The sequence below is a fragment of the Cryptomeria japonica genome, chromosome 8, assembly GCF_030272615.1.
Source record: "Cryptomeria japonica chromosome 8, Sugi_1.0, whole genome shotgun sequence".
NCBI lineage: Eukaryota > Viridiplantae > Streptophyta > Pinopsida > Cupressales > Cupressaceae > Cryptomeria > Cryptomeria japonica.
Genome location: NC_081412.1, coordinates 478,572,575 through 478,589,218, shown reverse-complemented (window position 1 = coordinate 478,589,218; position 16,644 = coordinate 478,572,575).

The window sequence follows — 16,644 nt, the reverse complement described above, 5'->3', positions numbered from 1 at the left end:
TCTACTCATAATAAACCTCCTATTATGACTCCCTAACATCAAAATGACATGCCTAAATTCTTAATGAGGCTTTACAATATGTTTTACATCATAATGCAAAATTTTGCCATTTTAGGCTTACAAGGGCTCATTGGCCAAATTTGAGAAAAACACACAACCTTGGTGACAATCACCCTTCAAATGACTATCAAACACACATGTGGACCTCCAAGAAATCCATTATTCAAACATTGGTCCAAGATAAGGACTATCACACCAAAATCTAGAAAATGCATCAACAAAATGGTTAAAAGTTAGGTGCTCCTACACCATACTCCCCCAATGGGAAAGAAGTCAAGTGACTCCTTTAGGAAAAAAAGAAAGGGGAATTCCAAGCTTATAAAAGTCTGATTCAAGTACCCAAGAGGCCTTAGATTCTGGAAGTTGTTGCCATTTGACCAAATGCTTCATATAGGCAGTGTGTCTTGTCTTCTTGAGAACTCTAGAATCTAATACTTGCTCGGCTTGTGGCATGGTTGTAGGTGGTAAGGGAAGGCCTGAAAGTGCTTGAGAGACCTCTGATACTCTACTACATTCCTCTAGAAGTGTGCCCTTATATTGCACCAAGTCTGCAACATTAAATATAGGAGATAAAGGCATATCTTCGGGTAGGTCAAGTTTGTAGGCATTGTTTTCATACTTGGCCAAGACCTTACAAGGTCCAATCCTCCTCATCTAAAGTTTACTAGGGACACCTTTTTGAATCCTTGCTTTGTTCAAATGAACCATTACCAAGTCCCCAACAACAAATTGTATATCCTTTCTCTTTTCAGCTACTTTATCTTTGATCCTTCGAGAGGTGTCTAGTAAGGCTTGCTTAACCTGCTCATGAATCTCTTGCATGGATTGAGCCATGTCCATAGAATGTCCACTCTATTGTCCCATCTTCCCAATATCTCTAAGCTCCAAAACACCTCTAGGATCAAGGCCATAAACTACCTCAAAAGGGATCTTACCGATTGATCTATTCACACTATCATTGTAAGCAAACTCAGCTTGATGGATTATCTAATCCCAAGCTTGTCCATACTCCTTTGTCAAACACCTAAGAAGGTTTCCAAGTGTTTTAATGACCACCTCTATTTAGCCATCCATTTGGGGATGGTAGGCTGAACTAAAAGACAAGTTAGTACCCAATCTCTACCATAAAGTCTTCCAAAAATGACCAATAAACTTTGCATCTCTATCCAATACTATACTGATAGGTAAGCCATGAATCCTAATGACTTCCTTGAAAAACAAGTGAGCAATATGACTAGCATCATGAGTCACCTTACATGGAATAAAATGGGCCATTTTGCTAAATCTATCTACCATAACATAGATGCTATCAAAACCTGATTTGGCCTTGGGCAAACCAACAACAAAATCCATACTTACACACTCCCATAGCCGGTTAGGGATAGGTAAAGGCTCATAAAGACCAGTATTAGAAGAAGTACCCTTGGCTCTTTGGCAAACCACACATTGCTCCACATATTTTCTGATATCCCTTTGCATATTTGGCCAATAGTAGAACCTTTGGACAAGTTCCAAAGTCTTATTCAATCCAAAATGTCCACTTAAGCAACCATTATGCTTCTCTTGCATCAAATTTTCTCTCATGGACCCTCTAGGTACACAAAATTGTCCTCCTTTGAACAGAAGACCATCTTGTAAGGTAAAATCTGCATATTCACCATGAAAATGATTTCTAAACTCTTGGCAAACCGTGTAGATGGCAGCAAAGTCTTCATCATCTTGGTATAAACCCTTGAAACTATCCACTCCAATGCTCTTGAGCTACACTTCTTGAACTATTAGCAACCTTCTACTTAATGCATAAACAACTCTATTACATTGACCTTTCTTATGTTTAATGGTAAAAGTATATGACTGTAAATACTCTACCCATTTGATATGTCTATGATTCAACTTTTCTTGTGAATTGAGGAAACTAAGAGCTTGGTTGTCAGTATAAACCACAAATTCTTTAGGTAGCAAATAATGCCTCCTTTTCCTAAGTGATTGAACAAGTGCATATAACTCCAAATCATAAGAATACCTTTTCTTGGCATCATTGAGCTTCTCACTGAAAAAATGCAACTGGTCTATTGTCTTGATTTAAGACTGCTCCAACTGCTATGTTGCTTGCATCACATTTAATGGTGAAGAGCATGTCAAAGCTTGGAAGCACTAGTACCGGTTGAGTAGCCACCTTTGTCTTTAAGAGATCAAATCATCTTTGTTCTTCTTTTGTCCATTGGAACTTAGTCTTCATAGCTCCTTTGATTGTATCAAGCATAGGTGCAAATATCTCATTGAACCCTCTAATGAACTTCCTATAAAACTATGCCAAGCCATGAAAACTCCTCACTGCACTTGTTGTCTTAGGTGTAGGCCAACTGATTATGGCTTCCACCTTAGAGGTATCCATCTTCAAATCACCACTTGAGATTACAAACCCAAGATATATCAACTCATGTTTCATGAACTCATATTTCTCCAAATTGATGGTTAGTTGCTCATCACATAATTTATTCAATACAATATCTATATGCTTAAGATGTTCATCTTTAAAGTTGCTAAAAATCAAGATGTCATCTAAATAAACAACAAAAAATTTACCAATATAATCCTTGAGTACTTCATTCATGAGTCTCATGAATGTGCTAGGGGCATTTGTGAGTCCAAATGGCATAACAAGTCGTTCATAAAGTCCTTCTGTGGTCTTGAATGTTGTCTTCCATTCATCTCCCTCCTTAATTATGATTTGGTGGTAACCACTCTTTAGGTCTATCTTGGTGAATTATTCAACACCTCCTAAACAATCCATCAAACCTTCAATTCTTGGAATGGGAAATCTATACCTGATTGTAATCCGGTTGATAGCTCTAGAATCAGTGCAAAGTCTCTAAGTACCTCCCTTCTTTGGGGCCAAAATGGTGGGAACTGCACATGGGCTAATGCTCTTCCTTATCAGACCATTATCCAAGAGTTCTTGTATTTGCTTGGCTACCTCTTTATTCTACTCCGGTGTCATTTTATAAGTTGCCTTATTAGGCAATGAGGCTCTAGGTATGAAGTCAATTTGGTGACTTATGGCACATTGAGGAGGCAAGGTTGTAGGTGTTCCATCACTGATAATGTCCTCAAACTGATTTAGAATCTGATGCACTTCATTGGGAATGCATACTTTCTTATCCTTGCTCTCTTTTTTTGGTTTTACCACAAGTGCAAACCCCACTCCTTCTCCTTCCTTGAGAGTGTTAATGAACTCCTTCTCACCAACTAGCAACACATTGGGACCTTTTGATCTTCCCTCTTCTTGGTCTCCTATGGATTGAATTTTATAAGTGATCCCATCTTTTTAAAAAGTATAGGCATTATTTTCCCTATGATGTATTGCTTTCCTATCAAATTGGCAAGGCCTACCGAGGAGTAGGTGGCAAGCATCCATTGGCAAGATGTCACATAATATTTTGTCCTTGTAGCCTCCTATAGTGAACTCCACCCAAGTTTGTTCATTCACTAGAACATGTTGCCCCTTGTTGAGCCAAGTAACCCTATAAGGATCACTATGTGGGATTCTTTGTAGGTTGAGCTTACTCACTGCTTCTTCTGATACTATGTTATCAATGGAACTTGAATCCACTGCCAGTCTACATACTTTACCCATAATCTTGCATTTTATCTTAAACAAGGATCTTCTTTGGCTAGGTTCCTCCTTAACCGGTTCTTTGATCAAGACTCTTCTCACCATGAGATTCTCTCCAACCTCATAATCTAAACTCACTTCCGATGCCTTCATGTTTGCTGCATCTTCTTGAATATAGCTTACTCTCCTCTCACCTCCTTGGGATGAAGAAGACTTCTTAGGACATCTATAGGCCATGTGTCCAAGTTGATGGCAATTGTAGCACTTCATTGTGACGAAATAGGATCCTCTTTTTGATCCATTGGACCTTCCTCTACTAGATTTGCTAGATCCCCTTCCTCTATAGCTTCTCTTGCTATTGGAATCCCCGCTTTACTCTACCAACTTGGATTTCCCTTGGGATCTTTGGTCTACACTTCTTCCACCATAGCTACCTCTATGACCTCTGCCATCTCTTCCCCTATGTCTACCTCTGTTGCTTTGCTCTTGTTTCTTTTTACTCTTCTCTTCCACCTTGAGTGCCAATTGATAGCACTTATAAACAGTAGTAGGACACAATAAACTCAACTCTTCTTGTATGTTCCATCTCAAGCCATTCAAGTACCTGGCTACCTTGATGCTTTCATCTTCCACCACCTTAGATCTCAAACACAACTTCTGAAATTCCTCAGTGTAGTTGCTCACATCTAGGTCTCTTTGTCTCAAGTTTTGTCTCTTGTGTAATTGAATTTCATAGTCTTAAGGGATTATGCTTCTTTCACCTTGGCTAGCATTCCTTTCCAAGTGGATATTGGGTTCTTACCCTCCTTTTCTCTCTCCTCTTGGATAAACTTCCACCAAGTCAAGGTTGCTCCTCTCAATCTAGATTTGGCTACCTTCACCTTTTGTGCTTCACTAATCCCATCACATTCAAAGTGATTCTCCAATCCTTCAATCCATTCCATGACTAATTCTGGTTCCATTTTTGCACAAAAAAGTGGCACTCCTTCTAGGGATTTTCCTCCTAAGTCTTTGATGGCCCTAAGGAAAGGTTCTTTAGGTAGAATAGGATTTGGTTCAGGTGTGCTATCCTCTTCTACTACTTCTTTACCCTTCCCTTCATTGATTTGGATTGTTACTTTCTCAGTCTTGTCTTCAACTACATCTAGTTTGCTCTCCAGCTATTGCACTCTTACCCTGAGGATTCTATTCTCTTCTTCTTGATCTTCTACCTTCTTGGATAACACTACATTTGTCACCATCCTGAGGCTATTTTCTCCTACTGACTCAATCTCTGACATGAACTGGCTTCTTCCCAAATCTTAGCTTGCTCTGATACCACTTTAATGGGGAGAGGTTCTCAAAGAGAGTTTCACCTTGGTCAATAGGTAGTTAAATGATGTTTTAGTGGGATCCTATCACTCTTTACTTGTCCATTAATGATTCAAACACTCAAACTCTCTTGGAGTTCTCCCTATCAATTTGTACTCAATAGTTGCTTCAAGCATGGTTGAGATTCACTATGGTAAATCCAACCATTAAACTATCCAAACCTCCAACATGTACTTGTAGAGGTTTTAGGGGGTGTCTTATAGGTTTTCCATTCCATTCAAGTGGTTCTTCAATTTGATTTCCATCATTTTCCCATCGCTCCCTCTTTCTCCTATTTTCTAGGCCTAGTAGCCTTAGAGCCCCAATTAGCCCTACCTTGCTGGTTTTTGGGAAAATACTCAAAAATCACTCAAAGAACCTTCCAACACCTTTGGTGATACAAGTACCCTTTTGGACAAACTTTTGGATCCACTAGGGTAGGTAGTCTAGTATGTCTGTATTGGTACGGATCCCAAAAATGGCACTTTTGAGGGTTTAGGAGTTAGCAGTCTTCTTCAAAAGGTTTTAATGGCTTCTACACCCTATCACACCTCCACCTCTTCACTTAGATTATTTCATGCATCACACTTCCATTCCAAACACTTGGCACATTCACAACTGCTCATCCCTGCAAGCAAATACAACATTTTCAATCATTTTCCTAACCGGGCTATGACTGAGCTCGCCTAGGAAATGATGGCAAGTTGCTTCCCAACAACTTCTAGGCTATTACAAAGCATATATACATTGTACAAGGGTCTATGACTTGAATCCCAAGGGTCATTGAGCAAAAATCAAGGGATTTCAAGTTGGAACCATGGTTGGGCTCTTGAACCCTTGCTCAGACTGAGAGCATTACAATAAGAGACAATTTATAAACACACCTCAAACTTGCACTAAGGAAAGTTTCAAACACCTCCTGAGAAATACAGTTTCATAGAAAATACCACCATGAAATAACAGTAGCAAGATCAATCCATTTGGTACGGATTGCTGCTCCAAAAATGAGAAAATACAAGGTAAAATCTGGAAATTGTCTTCAAATTCTATTCAGACTTGCTCAAAGATAATCCAACCCATGTACAATCATTATAAAAGCATTTTATATGTCATCCTGATCATAACCAACTCTTCATTGATTTCCTAACCACCGATTTGCTCAAAAATGCAAAGTTGCTCAAAAAGTTGCAAAAAGTTGTCAAGCAATAATGACAACTTTTGCTCAAATGTGCATTTTTGCATTTTAAGCATTTCTACTCATACTAAACCTTCTAGGATGACTCCCTAACATCAAAATTACATTCCTAAATTCTTAATGAGGCTTTACAAGATGTTTTACACCATAATGCAAAATTATGCCATTTTAGGCCTACAAGGGCTCATTGGCCAAATTTGAGAAAAACACACAACCTTGGTGACAATAACCCTTCAAATGACTATCAAACACACATTTGGACCTCCAAGCAATCCATTATTCAAAAATTGGTCCAAGATAAGGACCATCACAACAAAATCTGGAAAATGCATCAACAAAATGGTTAAAAGCTAGGTGCTCCTGCAACATTCTTCTCAATTTGATCTAATTCTTCATCCATTGCATTCACCCAATCATCGTCTTTTAGTGCTTTCTTAACTGTCTTGGGTTCAACTATAGATATCAACCATGAGTTCTCTTAGAGCTTTCTCCTGGTTTGCACACCTGCATTCTTATCACGAATTATTTGCTTTTGTGAATGGTTCAGTCTGACATATCTAGGTATTGCATGTGTCAATTTTGCATCTTCTTCATCAGTTTCTTCATTTTCTTCCTCACTGTCATCGCTTACCAGTTGAACATCTAATTCTGCATTTGTCAGTTCTTCATTATTCTTTGTCTTTGGTTCAATGATCATAAACTTTTCCTCATTATCATCCTTTTCAAGTTTTGATCTGCTTGTACCTTCAGACTTATCAAATAGATCATCAATTTTTACATTAGCACTTTCAATAATTTTCTTAGTTCTCTTATTGTAACATTTATATGCCTTACTCTTAAAAGAGTAACCAAGAAAAATTCCTTCATCAGATTTTGGATCATATTTCTCAGTGTAGTTATCTCTCTTAATAAAACATTGACTTCCAAAGATTTTAAAATAACTTACACAAGGAGTTTTTCCATACCGTAGCTCATAGGGTGTCTTATTGTTACCTGTATTTACTAGTACCTGGTTTAAAGTGTATACAGCAGTACTGATTGCTTCTCTCCAAAACATTTTGGATACATTACCTTGTAATAACATGGTTCTTGCAGCTTCAACTATTGTTTTGTTCATCCTTTCTGCTATATGATTTTATTGCGGTGTCCTCGAAGCAAACATCTGTCTCTTTATACCCTGTTCATCACAATACTTAACAAATTCAGCAAATGTGAATTCACCTCCTCGGTCTGATCTTAAACACTTCAAGTTCTTACTGATTTCCTTCCCAACCAGAGCTTTAAATGATTTAAATTTACTAAATGCTTCTGATTTCTCTCTCAAAAATGTCACCCACATCATTTTAAAATAGTCATTGGTGAAAATCATGAAATACCTATCACCATAATAACTCTTTGTTCTCATAGGGCTATAGAGATCACTATGTACCAAATCTAAAATATTCTTAGAAATACAATTCTTGCTCTTGAAAGAAATAGAGGTCATCTTACCAATTTGACAATCTTTGCATATCACGCTATCCAGTTTGACAAGTTGGGGTAATCGTCTTACAACACTTGACTTGCTTAACCAAATTATCAAAATTAACATGACAACATCTTTTATGCCATTACCAACTGACTTCCATTCTTCCAACTAGACAACTATTACTATTCAAATGGAATAAGTTACCTCTAGTTTGCTTCCCAGTAGCAATCAGTTCACCATTACCTCCAAGAATTCTGCAGACTCCACTTTCAAACTCAAGCAAATAACCTTTGTCATTGAGCTGACCAACCCTTAAAAGATTATGCTTAAGACCATCAACCCAAAACAAATCATTAGCATTACTCTTCCCATTTAGAGAGATTGAACCTTTACCTTTCACCATGCAAGGAGAGTTATTTCCAAATCTAAAAACACCTCCATCAAATTCATTAAGGGTTATGAAATTACTTTTATCTTCGATCATGTGGTGTGAGCAGCCACTATCTATAATCCATTCATCACTATTCTCCATATGAGATACTAGTGCCTTTTCATCTAACAGTACCTCCTTCACAGCGACAGACACAATTTCTTCATTGTCATCTTCATCTTTAGACTCCTCATCAATCACACCTTCATCTACTGCAGCATAACAATGTTTCTTTCCCTTTCCTTTGAATCTTCTAAACTTTTTTTCTTATAAATGTTAGGGCAGTTAGCAACAATATGACCAATTTTACTACAAGAGAAACACTTCAAAGGCAGCTTTCCTTTATACTTACCAGTGCCTCTTGGAAATATATTTGCTAACAGTGCCTCAAGTTCCATCACTTGATCTTCATTGTCTTCATTTCCCCGGTTACTTCCATGACTTGTCCTACACTCATGATTTTAACATATATCTTTTCCTTTTCTAGCAGATGAACTGGTAACAAAAGTTTTAAAGGCAGATTCAGTAGATTTTGTCACCCTATTGTCAAAACTATTTAACTCAAAAGTTGTAAGCTTACCAATCAATGAATCAATAGTTACCTTATCCTTTGAAATAGATCTAAGTTCTTGGATCGTCGATACTCTTATAGCATACTGAGGCTGAAGAGTTCTAAGCATTTTACTTACTATTGCATCATCTTCTATTTTACCTTCAGCAATCTTTATGTCGCCAACAACTTCTTTGATTCTCTGACCATACTGTGCAATATTTTATCCTTCAACCATTCTCATGTCATCGAAATTTCCTCTCAAGCTTTCCTCTTTGGCTCTTTGAACATGCTCATTTCCTCCATAGATTGTCTCTAACTTTTCCCAAACCTCACCTGAAGTTTCCAATCCTTGAACATCAATATATTCTAAATCAGATAAAGTACTTACAATAGCTTCTAGGGCTTGCATGTTATCTTGATGCTCTCTTAGTTCATCTGGTGTCAAGGGAGTAGTAGTAGGAGCAACATATGTTGTTTCAACTTGCTTCCAATATTGTGTACCAAGACCTTTGATGTAGATCTTCATTCTGTCTTTCTAGATCTTGTAGTTATCCTTGTTGAACTTAGGACCCTCTTTCTTCATCATCTTGAATTCCTCAGAATATTTCCCTCAAGCGGTTAGGCTTTCTGCAAATAGAGAACAAAATCTCTGATACCAATTGTTAATCCTATGAGGATCTGGTTAAAACTGAGGGAGGGGTGAATCAGTATTAAGACCAATTGAAACTTTAAACCCAAAAACAAACTTATATCATATCTGAAATCACTTATCAAATATCTCAACTTCTTTAATCAGATCTAACAACCTCTTTATCATATTTGCTTAATACATTAATCAAATTCTTTGCCATATCTATCAATACTTTCACCACTAAAACAATCATATAGATTTGATCATTTACCAGCTCATTAACCACATCTATTAGATCAAATACTTTCTCTACCAATTCTTATCAATATTGGTAACCTCTTTTAAACCTCTGATAAAACATCATAACCGGTGTCTCATAAATAATGCATGAAATGAAACATAAACAAGAACATCACATGAAAAACATTCCACACATGAACATCATAAGTTTTTGACGTGAAAACCCAAATAGGGAAAAACCACGGTGGTAGTTGGCACCCACAAATATTTGTACTCTTTTGAAGTATGCCCTGTTAGGAGCTTACAATACGCCCTGTTAGGAGCAGACCCTGTTAGGAGTCACTCGGTTAGGAGTCACCCGGTTAAGGGATTTGCCTAGCAGCCCGGTTAGGAGCTTGATGATCTATTAGGATCAACTTCATGAGAGGATTTAACACTCTTTTGAGAGATTCCCTGTTAGGGGACTCAAATGTTTAAGGCCTATTAGGACCTACCCGGTTAAGGGATTTAACCTATTGCAACTGTTAGGGAACAATAGTAAGAAAATAATCTGTTACTTGCACTTCTATGCTTGCTTGATCAGATCCAGTTATGTACATCACTCTACAACTCTTAGACAGATCTCATACTTCACTTGGACGGCTCAACTCATTCTCTAAGACCACTGACATCATAAACATCAACTGTGCCATCCTAAATAACCATCTCAACTAGGTCGGCCACTAAAACCTAATTACATCTTGAATTTGCAATACAAATAATAAGAGATCATCACATATCGATATACAGATCATTACAATAAATTACAATACAATATCAACCGCTGGTTGATCGTAACCCATCACGAAAATCCAATATGTACCCTCAAAACACTCTACTAAGCGTAGACTGATTCCCAAGAAAATCTTCCTTGAATCGTGCCAAAAAAGCAATTAAATCTTTTCACGTGGGTTGTGTCATGTTATGTCGATCACCGTCATAACAAAAATCATTACTGGTTTGATGTTATCTTCACCAGTCTTAAACCCTACTAAAACCTTAGCAAAACTTCATCAGAAATTTGAAACATGCCTTCAGGTAATCTTCACAAGTTTCGGTTCCGGTCAAATACAACTTTCCATGATACAAGTTCACCTTCCAAACTGCAAATCACCAAACATCGTCAATCGTCCAATTCAATCAAAATATCTCTTCTTTACCAGTTAAAGTCCTATTTCACAAACTTTAGTTCTATGTCGGTAAACTATGTCTTCCAGTAAACCAAATCACTTAGATGACAAAACAAAACATCAGGAACATCATTTGACATCAATTGCCATCAATGACAACATAAATAACTGATCATGTCATCTAATCACAAAATCTCAATCTCTTTGTCACAAATAGACTTCCATCCTTTACCGATGCAGTCATCCATCTTCAACTGCATCATCTCATCTGTATCAGTTATGCCAAATGCCAACAGGGAAGAGGTATCTTTTTGGACGTACCGGTAGGAGGTTCAACAACCCTGAGTTTCTATAGGAAACTACCCTTTGGATGAAACTTTCAAGGAGGAATGAGACAAATATAATGTAGATGTAGAGTCTACCAATGAATCTCCTTCAAATGGCTCAGACTCTCAAGGGTCTGCACAACAAGAAGACATTCAACAACAGACCCATAAAGGAAAAGAGGTTGAATCGAGGCCAACTCACCAAGAAACTATATCACTGGCTATTGAGGAACCTGTTAGAAATCCTCACTCCCAGTTGTCAATCAAGCAATCCAGTGAAGCACACGAGATCTCTTCCCCTCCAACAAAGAGATGGGCATTGTCAGAAGTTTTGGGGAGTGTTCAGATTCAGGTGCTCATAGCAGCCCAGTTTTCATCAATGGTTACAACATCTTTAGCTCAAGTACTTTTTGCTCCCCCTCTTCTTTCTTCTTAGTCTTTAGTTGCCCATGTTGTCACCATTCCTTCTTGCTCTGTTGTTGCTGTGTTTTCTCCTGCCCACGCGGAAGTTTCCATAGCACCCCGTGGTCTATGTCTTTCCCTCTAGTTGCGAGTTGTCCCACAGTGTCCCTACATGATACTCCTGCTTTGAGTAATGCTCTAGATTTTCCCCAATCCGCGAAAACTCCTTTTCAGTACGGACCCACTTTCTTAGTTGCACGAATGTTGGGTTTTGAAATCCCCAGTCTTCCTGTGTCATCAGTGCAGCTCCATTTTCTTCCCCTTCCGCTAGTGTAATGTTAGGCATTCCTTATTTCTCTCCTACTACTCTTCCCCAACCAATTTGCATGCAACTAAGAAATCCCATAGTCTCAATTCCTTTTGTGACTCTGCCCAGTGCTCCCTTTGCGAGGCAGGCGATCCCTTCTTCGTTAGATTTTATTTAGCAAGTTAACTCTTCCAAGTTAGCTCGAGATCAAAGGGTGGCACAATGAAAGGATAAAGATTGTCAGAAACCCATCCAACCTAGTATCCAAATGCATTTCAATGAAGAAAGCCAGAACTTGATGTTCGTGGCTATGTTTCCTAATGGCATCAAGCCGCAAGGGGAAATGCAATCGAAAAACTATTCAATTCATGTTGTTGGTATAGACTTGAAACAAGCTCGCACACAAGATAAGGTTGAAATGATGGAGGAGACCCAAAAGGCCATGTCGACAAATTTCCTCAAGAAAAGCAGACGCCTGAAGAAGCTTGCGGAGGAATTGGTCCATGTTAGAGCTACGATCGACTGTTACAAAATAGAAGAGAATGCTAGGAATGTTGAGCTTACTCGTCTACAGGATGATGTTCAAAAGGCAAAGGCCAAAAAGAAAAGCTTCAAAGTGCTCTGAACATGGTGACAACTCAATTGCAAGCCGAGCAGGTAGAAAATAACAAGTGGAGCAAGAAGTTCCATGATAAAGAACAGGAGTTCCTACAACTCCAGGCGAACTCCCTGAATATAGCTCAGATCCAAATCCAATTGCAAGATGCAATCCGGGATAAAAATAGACTCTTTGGAGATTTGACTCAAACACAGGCACTCCTCTCTGAGGAGAAAGAGGAAAAGGAATAGGCAGTACAGGAATGGCAGAGTAGGCAAGACCAATTAGATAAGGAGCTTCAGGAGTTAAAACAGGTCTTGGAGAGTGAGTGGAATAACACCACCCGAATACAAGACACGTTACTGGATAAGAGTACAAGAGTCATTGCATTGGAGCATCAAGCATCTGTGGAAGAACAAAGGGTTAGAGAATTGTATGCAGACATCTCGACAAAAAAGGAGGATATTTCTCTCTTGTCAAAACCTGTCGATGTTCCACCTACTGCTCCAACATATTTCATTCCTTTCATTTGGGAGTTATATGTTTCACATTGGGAAAAGTTTAGACAATCCCTCCTTGTTTTGCAGTCGGCCCTGAAATTCTTAGTTGACACAATCTTTGTGTACCAAGGTGAGGGTTGTTATCAATAAGGCCACACAGTATATCGCACCCAAGGTCCCAGATGCTCATAAACTAGTCAACACCGCTTCCAAGGAAGAACTGACAACCAATGGAGTAAATGAGCATAAGAAACTGATTAAAAGGGCTAATAGTTTCATCAGTCGCCACCAAATAGCAACTCAGGCCGCGTCTGCCTTAAGATCACTCGAATCCTCGATGTCAGATGTCAAGGAGAATTTTGGGTGATTTGTAAGTCTTATCTTACCCTCCCCTTTTCCCCCTAATGGTTCAGTTTTGAAGATTGAGCAGATCGTGAGTCTGATTGAGAAACGGTAGCAAGAGCATACTTTTCTCCAAAATCTAAGTGTTCCCCCTGTTGTCGAAGAGGTTGAATAATTGTTGCATATGTTGGCTTGGCTCCATACTCTACTCGAGTTGGTTAACAATGAGTTGGACGATCTTCCTTTCCATGAGATTATTGGCCTTGATCAAAATTATTAAATCCTTAAATCCCAGGAGCAGCTCCAAGAGAATGATTGGGTCCCCTTGTAGCAGGTCCTGGATTGGCTTTTCCCTACTTATGCTTAAATCAAGTTTGTAACCATAAATTTTGGGTATCGGCATCCTGCAAGCAGAATTTTCCCAGAAGTCACCAAAAAGTTGTGTATTTTATTTTGTACACGCTCTAGTTTGAAGAGGTTGGCCCGCACCCACCACATGTTGGCATGAAACTCATTCTTAGCACCCTTTCCTTTGCCATGTTAATTAAGTTGCGCACTCTTGATGTGTGGCATTTCATTTGTAGTGCCTATTTTTGCCCCGGTTGAATGGGACTCATAGTTTGTAGGGGAGTGCGTTGTGTTGTATGGCAGCCTCCCGAGAGACCCTGGGTTAGCATTTTGTAGGATCTAATACTCTCTCCCTCCTACTGTTGTGCATCTCCCATGGTGACAGACCAAAGAGGTTCGCATTTTTAGTTGCAGACAAACTATTAATGGATCTTTTTTATCTGAATAACATAAATCAGAATGTGGTTTCGCTAGAAGCCGAGGGTGGTTTTCGTTTGTAGGTTTTTGCATGTCGTCGGATGTAGAGGAGTTTCCAATAGTGTTTTATGTTTGTCCTAGTTTGTGGGTTGTTAAATACCAGTCTATAATAATAGCGATTTTTTGCCTGTTCAGGGTTCAAAACTTATTTTAATAAAGATAAACTAATATTCTAAAAGGATTTTAGCCTTTAATCTATTGTTTTGTATTTTCTAAAGGCAAGATAATCAAATTGTGCCTGCGGCCTTTTATGATTGTTGTTATTCAGTGTGCATTTGATAGTTTACTGTGCATCTGTGAATTTTTGATATGACTTTAGAAATATATGCCTAATACTCTGTCGATTAAACTATGTTTTAACACTTGTTATCTGGTGGATGTGTGGTGTGTATTACTTTACGTTAAAAGGAATTTTGGTTATATCTTGATTATTGTTCTGGGCATGTAGATTGTTGAATGGGCCTCAGAATGACATGTATGTGAAGTTCTCTATGCTCCTTAATGTGCTCCTTAATGTACTAAAATCAGCTTCAACGCATCGCTTTAAAGTAGGTTTTACTTTTATGTTTCTCTCTTTCCCTTTAATCCCCCCAAACAAATGAAGAGTCGACTTCTAAAATCCTAGAGGTTACTCAGTGGAAATGCGCAGGTCCCCCATCACTGAGTTTCCCATAAGGCTATTTTCCTTAAAGTAATTATAGTGATCAACAGAATGTCAGCTTGTACCAACGTATTACAGTTCTAAAAACCCTTGGGAGGATGATAGCATGGACTTTATGCTAGGGTTGTCAAGGTCTCAGAAAGCACATGACTCCATATTTGTAGTAGTGAACTGATCTTCCAAGATGGTGAAATCGTTATAAGAATACTCATGATGCAATGCACATTGCTGATGTGTTCTTCTAGGAAGTGGCGAGACTACATGGACTACTGTGAAGCATTGTTTCAAACCAAGATATCTAATTTACTAGATACTTTTGGCAGACATTGTGGAAGAAGATGAAAATAAACCTTAAGTACAACTCCACATTCCATCCCTAGACTAATGGATAGATAGAGGTGGTAAACAGAAGCTTGGAAAACCTACTTAAGTGTTTGGCAAGGGACAAGCCTAATTAGGATTTAATCATTTTGCAAGCAGAATTTACATACAATAGTTCAATAAACCATAGTATCAGAAAGACGCCATTTGAGATTGTTACAAAAATACATTCTAAGGGAGTGGTAGAAGTCAGAGACATCAACCCAAAAGACAAGAGTGCATAGGTAGAGGAGTTTGTAGATCACATGGAGGTTGTGCATAAGGAAGTCAAGCAACATCTAGAGACCATGAGTTGCAAATACAAGGTCTGGGCAGATACCAAAAGGTGACATAAGGAGTTTACTATCAGAGATGAAGTCTAGTTATTTCTCTAGAAGGAGAGGTTTCTGGTAGGCACTTACAACAAGATAAAAATTTAAAAAATTGGACCTTCCAAGTTCCTTCGATGATTTGATTATGAAAATGCTTATGAGGTGGAGCTACCAAAAGGCATTGACATTTCACCAATCCTCAACATTTGAGATCTCTACTAGTTTCACAGAGCATAGACAACAAAGACAACATAGAAGCATCACATCAAGACCAACTACCACCACAACAACCAAAATAGATAGAAAATAATCTAGATAGCCGAACTAAGTGCAACACTCAAAACAAGGAGTATAGGGAGTACTTGGCCAAATGGAATGACAAGCCAGTCAAAGAAGCAACATGGATCTTTGAGTCTGAATTGGAGTGACTTGGATAATATTTAGAACTAGAAACATGTGAAAAACACTTCTCAAATAACCTCTGATGTAGGAGCATTCCAGAGAACCTGATTGTATCATATCTCACTAGACAAATTTCCTCTATGGAACAGAATGGAGATAACATGACAAGCCTAATACAACATATCAAACTGGTAGCAACCAAGAGCTTATCATTCAAGAGATCTCTTTGCCGAAAGTTTTACCTGTCAAGATGCCTAGAACCGGACCTAAAGGTGTCACACGACAAATATGGGGCAAGGTAACCCCCATATGGATCCACACCCCTGTACATTGAGTTTTGTAACTACATCAACCTCTTGGAGTTTACCTACACATTTTGTTGAAAATAAGATTTGGGATCTACTTGAGGCTGATGTGGATTGCTCATAATGCTTGGAGCCAATATTTAACCATTTACTAAACTCATAGGAAGGTAGTTTTCATAGTTAGGGAGTTAGGGAATTATGATTTGAAAGTCATTTTCTACATCTCGTTGGTAATAAGCCTATGGAACTTGTATGTTTGCATGTGAGGCCAATGGGGCCTCATATATTTTGCATCTAGAAGGCCTGTGAGTATGTGTACATTCTATTTCAATCAATAAAATTACATGTTTCTTTCTAGTGTTCAAATTTGTGTTAAATTTAGTTTCAAGGTTGAACAAGACCATTATGAACTCTTCATTCTTACTTGCATCAATAGAGAATTTACATGATCTTGTGCCTATCACGTGTCATCAACATTTAGGGTAAAAGCACAAAGTTGAGCCCATTTCTCGTGGAAGTTTTGGACTTAACCAAAAATGTGAAAATACACTGACCAAAATGGGATCCCATTG